At 47.9% G+C, this 12,324-nt stretch overlaps 1 long non-coding RNA gene across 1 annotated transcript in view; it reads left to right on the top strand.

Annotated features, from left to right (window-relative positions):
* LOC308550427 overlaps positions 1–12,324 on the top strand; it is a 267,422-nt gene that overhangs the window by 206,494 nt on the left and 48,604 nt on the right. The window contains exon 7 of the long non-coding RNA XR_013997894.1: positions 4,351–4,463. This is a non-coding gene — a long non-coding RNA (uncharacterized lncRNA). The remainder of the gene's footprint in view (positions 1–4,350; positions 4,464–12,324) is intronic.

The following is a 12,324-nucleotide window of genomic DNA, read 5'->3' as shown; positions in this document are numbered from 1 at the left end:
TAAGGGAAGTCAGAAGGTGTGGGGAAGCCATCACCATATGTAAGCCACACGCTGGACCTCCAAGGCAGGGAGGGAATTCCTCATCAGCAAACGCCAGGTCTAGATGGAGGAGCTGATTCCATGTGACTTACAGAACAGCTTGGAGAAGTGAGAAATTCTCATGAATTTCACTTACCGCCGACCACCAGCTCCTTCCTAGAAAACGGTTGTTCTTTGGGCCACCATCCATGCTTTGAGAAAGCGGACTTCAGCGTTTGTGTTGTGGAACTCAGCAAAACTTGCTCTTCTCCCCCCAAAAGCATGGCCTAGATCCTATAAACAATAAACTACTTCTGGAATATTTTAAGAACCCTTCAGCCATCCCCATGACATACAGTTTCATTGAGCATAAAAGAGGGTGGCTTAATGACAACTATGATTAGGTAACACTGCTAATGACTGGAGTGACGATGTGAAGTTTGATTCCTTTAGCTCTACAACAGTTGTATCTACCAGTCCAGCAGCAGAGCGACAAGGAAGCCCTAAAACTAATGATTTGTGCTTAGTGATGTTGAGAAAGACTTAGGGCCCTCCTTGTTTTTGAATGCATTCAGAATTGCAGGCCTGCAGCTCAGACAGTGTTTCATTCCCTGTTGTTATTTTACAGGCCTCGCAGTGCAGCCTTGTATTTCTCAGGGCAGTTAAAACGCACGTACACAGACACCGCCAATGAAACATCCGTCGTATTTAATTCTGCCAGCTCTGGAGTTCTAACCCCTGTATCTCTATTTTCTCCCATTGTCCTCTAAAACCTTTCTTGAAAGCATTTGTTTGATTTAATACGTGAAAGCTTAAAAAGGCCTCCAGCACACACAGTTTTAATAGCGCAATTATGTAGGGTGAAGATTTTAACTACGGGGGCTGAGGAAAGGTAGTCAGACGCATGGTTTCATCTGCTCCGTATTTGAGAGCTCAGGAAAACAATGCTCAGGCAATGAGGCTTCTCCTCACCCTCCTCCCCAAGTTCAAGGTCAGTTTGACACTCTGAATGGTTAAATCATCCTTGGCAGAGCCTGCACTTGGCAGAAGCTCCGTAATGAGAAATCCAGATGACTGGTATCATTTGTCACGTGAGCGGCCCGCACTTAATCTAGCCCTGGTTTGTTTTTGTAAGGAATAGCAGTGACTTAAAAGCAGTCATTATGGATGTTTAATATTTTAACTGCTTTGACACTGGACATGGTCCTCACCTTTCATGGCACCTTTTAGCATTAAACTCTCCGCATAAATAAGCAGCGTGGGCCTTCCCAGTCCGCTCGCTTCTGCGCCATTCCAGAAGGATTCCGTCAGCTCCTGCCCTGGGTAGGAAACAGCCCAGAGCCTTCTCCAGAGCCGAGGCCAGATTCACCGAGGAGCAGAAAACCAAGCGTCCGGGCCCAGCCTACTCAACCTATAGCCGCTTAAATGAAGCTGCAGAAACGAGGCAGCTTTTCAAAGGACTAAGATGGGCATCAGATTGACATCTCAGGGCCCTCCAGCAATTTGTCTGCGGGGTCTGTACACACCACAAATGCTACTGTCCAGGTTCTCATAATCAGTCTCTGTAATAAATCAAGGGATTAACCCAGGTCTACATGACTTTAAACTTGAGCTTTTACACACTATCCTAATTTACATAAACACTTACCAGTAGGGGGTGATAATGGAGATGGGACAGGCACCCCAGAATTTTTTCTGAGTTGATCTTTATATGAAAACTGCCCAAAGAAAAGAATATCCTCAATAATTTCAAGTAGACCAATCTTAATTTTAAATTATTTTCTTCTCCTCAGTCCTTCAAACATTCTCAACAACAAACAGAAATACAACAGACTATAAACATGATAAATAATTTTTACTGTATTCTGAAACTTTCATAAATAGAATATGACTTTGTTGTTGTTTTTTATTTTCTTTTAAGTGCCAAGCAGGGTATCCAAAGACCAGGGGTTCTTGGTCTTAACTTTGCCACTCTAAGGGAGGAAAACACTTTTCCTCTACCCTCCTAAATTTTGTAGCTGGGACATGTGAATTAAACTAACAAGAGATAGATTAACAGGAGAAAACATATATTTTTTTTAATTGATGTCAATATTTTTATGTGCACGGGGACTTCACAAGAAAGAAGTGGAAACCCATAGAAGCAGTTGAACTTGGAATTTATATACCATTCTAACAAAGAGCAATAAATTGTGGAGAAGTGACTAGACGAAGGAAAGGGGGCTCCGGGGCGATAGAGGCAGTTAATTGTGGAAAGGTTAATACATGGGGACACTAATGGAAAACAGGAGTTATTTTAGTAAGGTTCACTTGCGGAGACTCGCCCCAGTGCCAACTTTCCTTCTCCTTCCTGGCCATAAAACTCCTTCATTTCTGAGAAGTTTCTGCTTTTAGTCAGATAAGGGAAATTCCAAGAAGGCTTCTTTAGACATGAGTTGATTCTTCATTGTCTTCAGCTCAAAATAATCCATAGGCCAAGGTGGCATATTTTGGGGTGGCGTGTTCCGATCCCCTTCACTACCAGTTTCCTCAGAGATATTTGTTAGTCAATTTATTTATCTGGGACTTAGTTGGTGCCCCAGTGAAATAAAGGAATTGGAATAGATTTTAAAATGTCATTCATTCTTTGATAGTCTATGGTTTTTTATCTCTGTGCACTCGCTTTGGGTTTTGTTTATAAAGCCTGCGTACCTAAGTTGTAAGCTATGTAACAGAGAGTCACTCTTGTCAGGCAAAACCAGTGCAAATCTGACACCAAAGAGAGTGAGCTGATATTCTCCCTAAATTGACTTGTCTGTCCATGAGTGTATTAAGCACATGGTGTTGGTAGAGACAGTAAGGTAGACAAGAAAAACGCAGCCAGCTGGGGAGGTGAAACTACTTCCCCGGTTTTTGCACCAAAGAGTTCTAGCAAAGGTACAGAGGATACTGCCTAAATGCAAATTAAATATTTAGGGAGTCTCTCAAGATCCCGAATATGGATTCTAGCCCCCCTTGTATGCCGCCTGCTTCCCCCCATGGAACCGCTGACACTTCTGGGGACGGTGGGAAGTCAAAATGAGTCATAGTTTAATTCATAACCAACAATTGCATCCTGTGACCCATTGCTACCAACACGTCCCCTGGTTTGACCTTGAACTGCTTCAAAAGAGTGTCCCTCAGGAAGAGTGTGTCTAGAGTGACTCTCCTGTTTCTTCCAAGCAACATTACCCAAGAGAAAATCTCCAGGCTCAGGCTCAGGCTCAGGCTCAGGAGAGAGATGCGGATCCGAAGGGCAGCAGGCGCGGGCACTGGGCAGGTTGCTTTGCTTTCTTAGTTCTTAATCAGGAGCGATGACCTTGCAAAAGGAGGACCAGGCTGATTCCTCAACCAAAATATCAACCAAACCGAGGATGCCCCTTCATGAAAGCACAAGGAGACATTCTCCAAAATCTGGCCACCCATCAGAGAGAAGTTAAGAGTAATGTCCCCTTCCCCAGGCATTCCCAGCTCCATGGTGACAAAAATGCATCTGTCGGATGCTGGAATGACACTAGAGAGCTTAAAGATCCGAATCCCGTCTCCAGTGATTAAATAGGAAGGGCGTAGCCTCACATTACTAAACCCTGAACTCCCACCAGGACCTGGTCAGAAGGCAGTAGGCCTGTCCGGGGGCCAGCAGGAGGCTCTCCCCAGCTGGAGCCAGTTGCCAGTTTGCTGCAGCTGGAAGTCCCCTGTACTGTCCCTCGGACTGGTCAGAATTAGTGGCTTAGGGGGGCACACCCAAGGCGAGTTTGGGTCCTCTGGTCCGGTGTGGGTGCTGACGGCCAGCTGCTAAAGTCTTTAAGGGCAGTACCTGGAGTTGCCGGGTTTGCTCTGGTGGAGAACAGGATCAGAAAGAAAGAACTGCCCGCAGAATGGAAAAATGAGAATTCGAGGTGTGGTACACTTAAAAAAAAAAAAAAAAAAGGTCTCCCGTGCTTTCCAAGATTCCAGTAGGAAATTTGGGTAGGGATGGGTGGGGGCTCCGCCACATCGGAAAGTTTCCTTTGGGTCACCTCGTCCAGCAGGTTTCTCCAACGTTGCATCTACACAGCAAATAAACTCAGGGGAGGGAAAAAATAAGTCAGGCAGGCAACAGTTAGTCCAAGTTCAGCAGCAACATTGGACCATAAAAAGGCTAGAAATGACCAGATATTCAAACTCAGTTGTTGTTTGACAGACATATTTCTAGAAGGTGTTTTGTAAAGGAGAGAAGAGGGGTCCTCATTTTGCTCGATGTCTCTCTTGGAGGATGTCCTGCTTGAATCCTCTGAGTGGTCACATAGTAACGCACTTTTTGCACTTTTCCAGAGGTCAGAAGAGGAAGGAATTGCTGACCAGTGATGACCCATCCCTGGAAATCCTGCCTCTGGTACCTCCTACGGGCCTACGACTTGGAGATTCGCTCGGCCTTCCACGAAAAGGTAATCTAATGGTTTCATATATATACCGCAAACAGAATTGGTGCTTTGGTCCGTAAAGTTTACGTATGCAGATAGTGGGCATCTTAGAGAAATGCCAAGTGTCAGATGAATGTCACAGAGGGCGGCAGGGTCGCCCAGCAACAAAACGCGCTCACCTGGGAGGTGGAAGTGACTGAAAAACACAGACTCGCACACAGCACCCCCTCCGCGAAGCCGGTCGCGTAGCCTTGTGCCCTGTGTCATGAATGAGCGTGTGCACAGGTCCCCTCCCGGCCTTCAGGAGCTACACTAATAGCAAATGTCGGTCACAGCAGCGTCCACCCGACAGCTTTTTAAAACCGCGTATCCCTTTGAGATCAAACTGGGTGACTCTACGTCGACTTCCCAGGTCTCCGATGTTAGATTTATTTGCTGAACATTTACTGTGTTCCAGGCACCGCGCTGGATGTTTTCACTGCATTATCACATTTAAAAGCTAAATAAAGATGGAGGCAGCTTTAATTTAATCCCATTGTGAGCTTCTGTTCTGCATCACGAAGCCATTTCTATACCCTGGCTCCCAGCCCATGCTCACACTGCTTGGCTGCAAGCTGTTGAAGAAGAGATCTGTTCTAACCAAAATATCCCTAATAATCTCACTGCCAGCCTGTGAGTAAAACTAATATCTCTTTGGTAATAGATTTTTTTTTCTTAGTCACTGGCTTTGGATACCCACTCAGCATTACTTTTCTTAAACACGTGCTCTTCAAAGTCTTCTGTCGCTTTGTTCTGTTAGTAAATTTGCAGATGGAAGGACGGGACTTGTTCGTATCAGTTTCTGGGGGCTTCCAGAACAAAGCGCCCCGATCAAGTGGTTTGAACAACAGAAGGGCACTGTCTCCCAGTCCTGGAGGCTGGAAGTGCAAGATCAAAGCGTCTGCAGAGTCAGCTCCTTCTGATGGGTGTGAGGGGGAATCTGTCCCTCGCCTCTTCCCTATTAGTTTCTGGTGGTTTGCTGGCAACTTTTGCTCTGTGTGTGTGTGCGTGAGCTCAAACACACATGCATGTGCATATGCACATGACAAAACCAGCTTTGAACATGCTTGTTAACTTTTCCAAGAAATCGTATTAACGTTGTGAAATGGGTCACCCAGTATTTCATTTTTATCAACACGATTTTTTGCATGGTTTTAAGGAGGTCTTTTGCAAATACAGTGTGTGCCCCCAAATTAAATCTGGCTAACACTTCCAGTGGAGTCCACTGTCGTTTTAACTTGTATTATCTTATTTTAGGCTAGCACTATGAGTTAGGACCACAGGGTCTTGCAGTCGCTCTTTAGTTGGTAAAAAGAAGGCCCAAGGAAGACAAATAATATGTCTACCAGCACAGAACCTGTTAGGGGAGAAACCAGAGCTGGAAGCCAGGTTTCCTGCCATTTAAATCAAACAAAATACAGCAGTAAACTTTCTGGGAGATGCAAGTATTCACAGCATGAACGTTCTGTCGTTCTGTGAAATTGCACAACTCTAAATGATTGAATTATCCGTTGGATTTCATCCATTTGGTTTCAACCTAATCAAATGCCTTGTTAAAGGTTTTTGATGAAAGACATTTCTCCCACACCAGAATGAATTAGTTTCCAGCAACGCAGATCGGCGATATGATTTAGTGGGTTTTGCTTTCTTATGTAGTAGGAACCTTTCCTTATTATATGGAGCTAATTTCCAGCATATGATAACCCATCAGAAGTCAGGTTATAAATGTCCAAGACCAAAGTCGGTGGTTTTAACCACCCAAGAAGAAGAAACTGCATTGTGCTGCTTAGAAACCTGACGGCTCCTGTGAAATGGAATTCATATATAATAAACAAGAGCTGTGCCTTTGTCGGTCATTACTAACGCAAGTATGACTTCATTTGTGACTGAGAAGGCCACGCAGCTCAGTTCATATCTGAGTTCCCTCGAAGTTCATAAGGACATCCGATACGTAGTCCTAACTTCTGTCCTATATGTCGTTCGCCTGCTGGGCATTGCACTACACTCTCTTACTGTTGGTTCACCTGCTACGTTAAAAACCAACCCCCCAGCCGTCCCTCTGAAACCAGCTTTCACTCTTAACTGCATTTCCGATGGACGTTCCATCATTTTTGTGACACCCCCTGGCTCAGAAAGGTGGTCATTTTTCACCTTTGCTTCTTTCTCGATGCTTCCAGTCATCAGTCCCCAAGTGCTAGAACTTCTTCCTTTACAGTGGCTCTTCCTGCCCGTTGCTCTGGACAGAGCCTTAGCTCAGCCTGGCATCACCTATTCCTCCGAGAGCATCGTGTCAACTGCTGTGACATGATGGGCGACAGGCCGCGGGGTGTAGACTGACCCACTGGAGGTTCTTGATCTGAGTTCACTGAAAACCGAGGAACAAAATGAGGCTGAGCGGGAGCAATTCCAGGCTGGAGAGCGCCGGCCGCCACGTCGGAAGGGAGGGAGGCGTGTGCGTCAGGAAGAGAGGGTGGCTGCTTCCATCGTGGACTTGTAGGTGGATCTCGGCCTACATACGCCCTGATGGGGATCGGGGTCCGAGCATCCTTCGCACAAAGGCCGGCTCCCTTATCTGAGCTCCATCCACACGGCCACGCGGTCCGTCCTGCCAGATGGAGCAGATTTTTCACATAATGCACTTGGCAGTGAAAGCAACTCTATTTTAAGCTGACTTCATTTTTCATGATGTGCGTTACAAAAACACCGGTATAGCCCAATTTATTTATAAGTGAACTTAAAGCACTTTTAAATATGAGGAAGCCGTTTGGCTAAATGCTGACTCCTGGGGGTTGGGTTCCCGTGTGGGAGACTGAGATTTGCTCTCAATAGATCTGTCCTGAAAATGTATAAAACAGGCAGAATCCGGGTTGAAGCAGAACAGGCGTCGTGGGGTCCTAACCCGTGGAATGGAAAGACCACACAGCAGAAGGGTTGGAGCTTATTAATGGGGACGGATGAACCGCTCTGTGGTTTAGGCTGAAGCGCCTGGGATTGCTTTTCAAATATTTTAAATTTGATGATATATATACATATATAGACACACAGACATACATTCAGAAAGCAAATGTGTTTGCCAAGATCTTTCCCATCCCCATTCTTCAACCCGTATGGGTTTTCACGTTTGCAACCCATCCGTCTCTGATGGGCTCGCAGAGGACCTTCCAGGACCTTCCTGGCTCGTGAAGTCGCCCTCCGAGGAAATTTCTATGGAGCCTTTTCTCCAAGAGCTGCCACATTTTGCTCAAGCTCACGCCCGAACCCTTTGCCCAGCTTCTCTTGGAGTAAGTACATCAGGTCCTCGTGTAACATTCATTCAACGTTTCCTTATAATGTTGATGAGAAAAGGCCAGGCCACTGTCTCTGCGGGGTTCCGATGTTGTCCCCATGTCCGTGCAGGTTTTCTCCGGGGACTCCGGTCTCCTCCCACGTCCCAAAGGTGCGCCCGTGAGGCTCACGACATGCCTGCCTGGTCCCGGTGTGGGTGAGTGTGGGTGCGTGTGAGTGACCCTGTGGCGGAAGGGCGTCCTCTCCGGGGTGGGTGAGCCGCCGGGAGAGTCTCCGGCCGCCGTGGCCTTGACCTGGAACCAGAGGGCTGGCAAACGGTCATCCTCCTTGTTTTCATTCATCTTTCTTAAACGTTTGCATCGCTCACAATCCTTATTATGAGAAGCGTTTGGGGTCTTTATCTAGAAGTTTGGTGATGTTTTCATGACCAGAAATAGGCCGCAGGAATTTAACTCGTTTCTGTCAATGAGCCTGCGTAACGTTGGCCCCCTCGATTCGCTTAAAATCGCAGGTCCCAAGAACCTGTGGGCAGTATTGAGAATTTGGAGTAAACAAAGAAGGGTGGACGCTGAAGGCAGACCTCAGCTCACTCCTAATTCTCCTCTAAGCAGTGGGACATTGGACAGCAACATGGACTCTTTCCGGTTCTCTTTTCCTCATTTAGGAAAAGCCAGGGCGGGAGTTAAGGACCCGAAGGCTCTCCCTTGGCCCTTCTGGTTCTAACACCTCCCAGCAAGTTGGACTTTGGTGACGTCCAGGCCCGCTGACTGTTCCTCTAACTTGCTCCTAACTCAGAGCTGTATACATAGCAAGTCAGTGCCGCTCAGAAGCCAGACGATGGGGAGCCCCGCGTGGAGGCCTGGACAGCAGGTTAGGCTGATGCAGTGGATGCGGGGCTGGCCGGGTGCGGGTCCCTCCTCGCTGCGCAGAGCCAAGCCGTAACGCACGCTCAGAGCGCACTTGAAATGGCAAGGGCACCGTGCGAGGGGGGGATGCAAAAGGGGGCCAGGGGACACCCCCCTTCTCTTCGGTGTCAGGAAAAGCAGCGGTTAAAGTCGATGTCCATGGCAAGAAACTCAAGGCCTCTTCGCACCCATAGGCACCCTCCTTTCCTGGTCTGCCTGTCCCTGCCCAGCCCCCAGCAGCAGGGAGGCTGGGGATCCGCAGAGGGATCCGCACAGGGATCCGCACAGGGATCCGCAGACCCGGGGCTGTTGCCTTGTGCCACAGGGTCTGCAAGGCCTGGGACGGGCGCCGTCATTTCCTGCGTTTCTGTGGCTTTAGGTGACTGTAAAATGGCAAGAAAGCACACGGAAGGGCCGAGAGAAGCGGTTTGAGCCTGTGTCTGACCGTGACTCCCGTGCATTTCTGTCTGCAAGAGGGACCAGGCAGGGTCCTGGCAAGAAGGAAAGTCCTCTGGCCCCTGGGCCCCCCTCCCTCCCCGCCGCATCCAAGGAAACTCTGCGTTTCTCAGTCTTGGGTGTTCTGCGATCATTGCATTTGAAATGAAAGTGAAGGGAATGATAAGGAGGCTGTTCAGGAAAACGCCCTGGGGCTGGCGTCAGGGACAGCCCTGAAGTGTGCTCCGGGACCTGGGGGACAGAGGCCCCCAGGAACGCGGCTGCAGGGGAGGGCCAGCTGCGAGGCCACCGCAGGCCTGGAGCGGCAGCCGGGGGCGGTCCCAGCGCAGGCCACAGGCCGCCAAGCCCGACAGGAGAGGCCGCAGCGTTACAGACAGACGGACGACAAGGGCGGTGGAAAGATTCCTGTCTGCAGAGGGCTGAGAGTGAGCCTCCCAGAGGGCAGGGGAAAGAACTCCGTTACTCACCACCCTCGGCTCCTGACTGGTTCCTGCCTTCGTCGCTGATATTTAATTGATTATAAACTAACCAGAAATCCCCAAGGAGCCCTCAGCCTCTGCTGAGGTAGCCGCTTAGCTGGGGCGCCGTCAGCATCGGAGGATTTTGTGGCTGAAATGTATAGCGAGTGACCCGGGGTTGGCCGGCTGCGTGACGCAGAACAGCATACATTGGGTGACTCATAGAAGTCAGGGATGGAAAAGACCTATTAGGTCATTTTTTCCATCTTGCAGCCATTGCAGGTTTTCTCTTTGCCAAGGTGGGATTATAGTCAAATATTTGGTCCAGTCTGGTTTGAACTGATTCAAGTAATGGGGCTCCTACACCCTCCCCTGGGATCTTAATTCCACAGGATCATTGATCTCAATCTTCGGAAAATGTTCCTGATGTGAGCTTTAAATTTTCCTTTGCTCAATTTCATCCCATTAATCCTACTTATTACCCCTCAGGCCACCCTAAATAATATTCCTTTCTCTTTTATGTTGACATTCCTCCAGGACGGGTAGGGAGGAGACGGGGGAATGCAAAAATGTCTTCTTGGCTTGGCTCTCGGTCCCAAGTATAAAATGAAGACTAGAAATGTTCTGAATAATAGCTTAAGATGTGGGGAGGAGACGACGTGTACCCGATGAGAAAGGGTTTTCCAGATTGCCCGGGAATAGCTGAGACAATCAGGGGCAGGTGTTTCTGAGTTTAGCTTTACATCCTAAAGATGCTGAGAGGGTAGCAAAGACGAAATGTCACCTAATCCACCATCCTGCCACCTCGCATGGAGAATGGTGTATGTCCTCATAGCCTTCGGGGGAGATAATTCTATATAATCCTCTGATTATTTCCCCCCAGAGACCAGGGATCTTTGCAAATAGCCAAAAACCACATTAGTTAAAGTCTCAGGGAGTAATGTTCCTCGCCAGGGCACAGGGCAGAGCAGACCTGGAAGTCGGTGAAGCCAGCCACAGCCAGGAGAGGGGATAAACGTCTGGAAGGTAGGTCAGTAGGAAATAAAATATCCAGGTAAAGTCAGGAAACCAAGAATAGAAAAAAAAGCCAACAACAGGAAAGAAATGAGAGACCTATGAGACACAGTAAATAGATTTTAAAAGCCTAATTTGAATCCCAGAAGGAAAGAAGTGAAAATGTATATAAGAAGCCGTATTAAAGAAATAATGGTCTTACAATTTCCAAAACCAAAGAAAGACATCAAGGCAAAGTCTGTCTTTTTATTACAAGCTTATGATTTCATTTTTGTAGGTATCTGTATGTGGCTTTACTTCATGAAGACTTCTTAGTGTTAAAGGTACAGATTTATCATAAAAAGATCCTGATTAATGACAGTTGTTACTGCAGCTCAAAAGGAGTTCCAAATGCCTCAGTTTTCCCGATGTGACTGTACGAGCCACACAGGCCCCCCCGAGACCCCCTCGGTACTCAGGAGGTGATTACTCTACAATAAGCTGTCTTCTCTTTAATAGAGCATTATGACGGGTGAGGGAGGGCCTTCTGGTCCTTCTGATGGCTCTGCCTCCTTGAGGTGTCCACAGTTTGTATAGCACAGGTCTTATTTGCGAGTCCCAGTCAAAGCTGTGGTATCCTGATGCTGAAGGGACCCTCTCTCCGTTGTCACTGGCACCCTTGTTCCCAAGGCCTGACTGTAGCTGCCATTTGCTTTGCGTCTTGGGTGGTCCATCCCGCGTCCCCTGCTCCCAGAGTCCCCTCTCAGTGGCCTTGTGTCCCTCCTGGAGAACACACACTTTGGTTAACACTCTGAGCCACAGCTATTTTCTGTGTTTCTTGTTGGAACCTTCTGGATCTTTTTGACTCCTTGCCCAGGCTCTGGGGGACTTGGGGATGGCTTTATGTCAGGCCTAACCCCTCAGCTGTTTCTCCCAGCTGTGGGTGTCTCTCAGAGGCACCCATCTTTTTAAGCTGAACTGGGAGATGGCTCCACAAAACAATGGGGTTCCCACCTGCCAGAGCCTTTCCAATCCAAAATCACAAGATGGGATAAAAATGAAGATGTGATGCTCATAGGAACTAGACTAAATGTCCCAGAAGGAAGAGTCCCTCTTGAGGCGTTGTTGGATTTTCGTTCCCTTTTCCCTCATGTCCCATCCCCACCCTCCACAAACGCACAGAACAAGATAGAGAACAGACGGAGTGTCTGAAGCTAGTGCCGCGTATCGGGCAGGAGAGAAGAATCCAGTCTAAATGCCTCTTGGGAATACCAGTTTGCAGGCGCAGCATTTATTTTTAGGCAGTGTTGTGTTCCAAGAACCAGACCAGGTGCTTTCCCACACATCATCCCGTAACCATCCACCGAGGTAGGAATGAACTTCCTCAGGGTCAGGAGGAGGAAACCGAGACTCCCAGAGATTTAAAAACATGCCCAGAGTCACCAAATCAGGAAACGATAGTCAGGCCTGAAAGGCAGCCCTTCTCTCTGACTCAGGGCACAACTGCCTCAGGCTTTCCTCTCCTCAGACTTCAAGAAAAGATGGTTATGGTCTTTTTAGGAAACAAAGGCGTCTTATAATTAATAGTGTATTGTTTTGTGGCCCCTGCTTACAGAACGCCAGAACAATGTGTGCGTTTGTTGAAGAGGAAACACCACACTTAGCAAAGCTGGGGAGGCAGAACCCTTAAGGTAGGGCACTTAGGTGTCACATAAATGAAGCTATCAATCCCTTGTGAGTGTCCTCTCA

This window comes from Miniopterus schreibersii, assembly GCF_964146895.1.
Source record: "Miniopterus schreibersii genome assembly, chromosome: 21".
NCBI classification, from domain to species: domain Eukaryota; kingdom Metazoa; phylum Chordata; class Mammalia; order Chiroptera; family Miniopteridae; genus Miniopterus; species Miniopterus schreibersii.
This window is presented reverse-complemented; position numbering and strand designations above follow the sequence as displayed.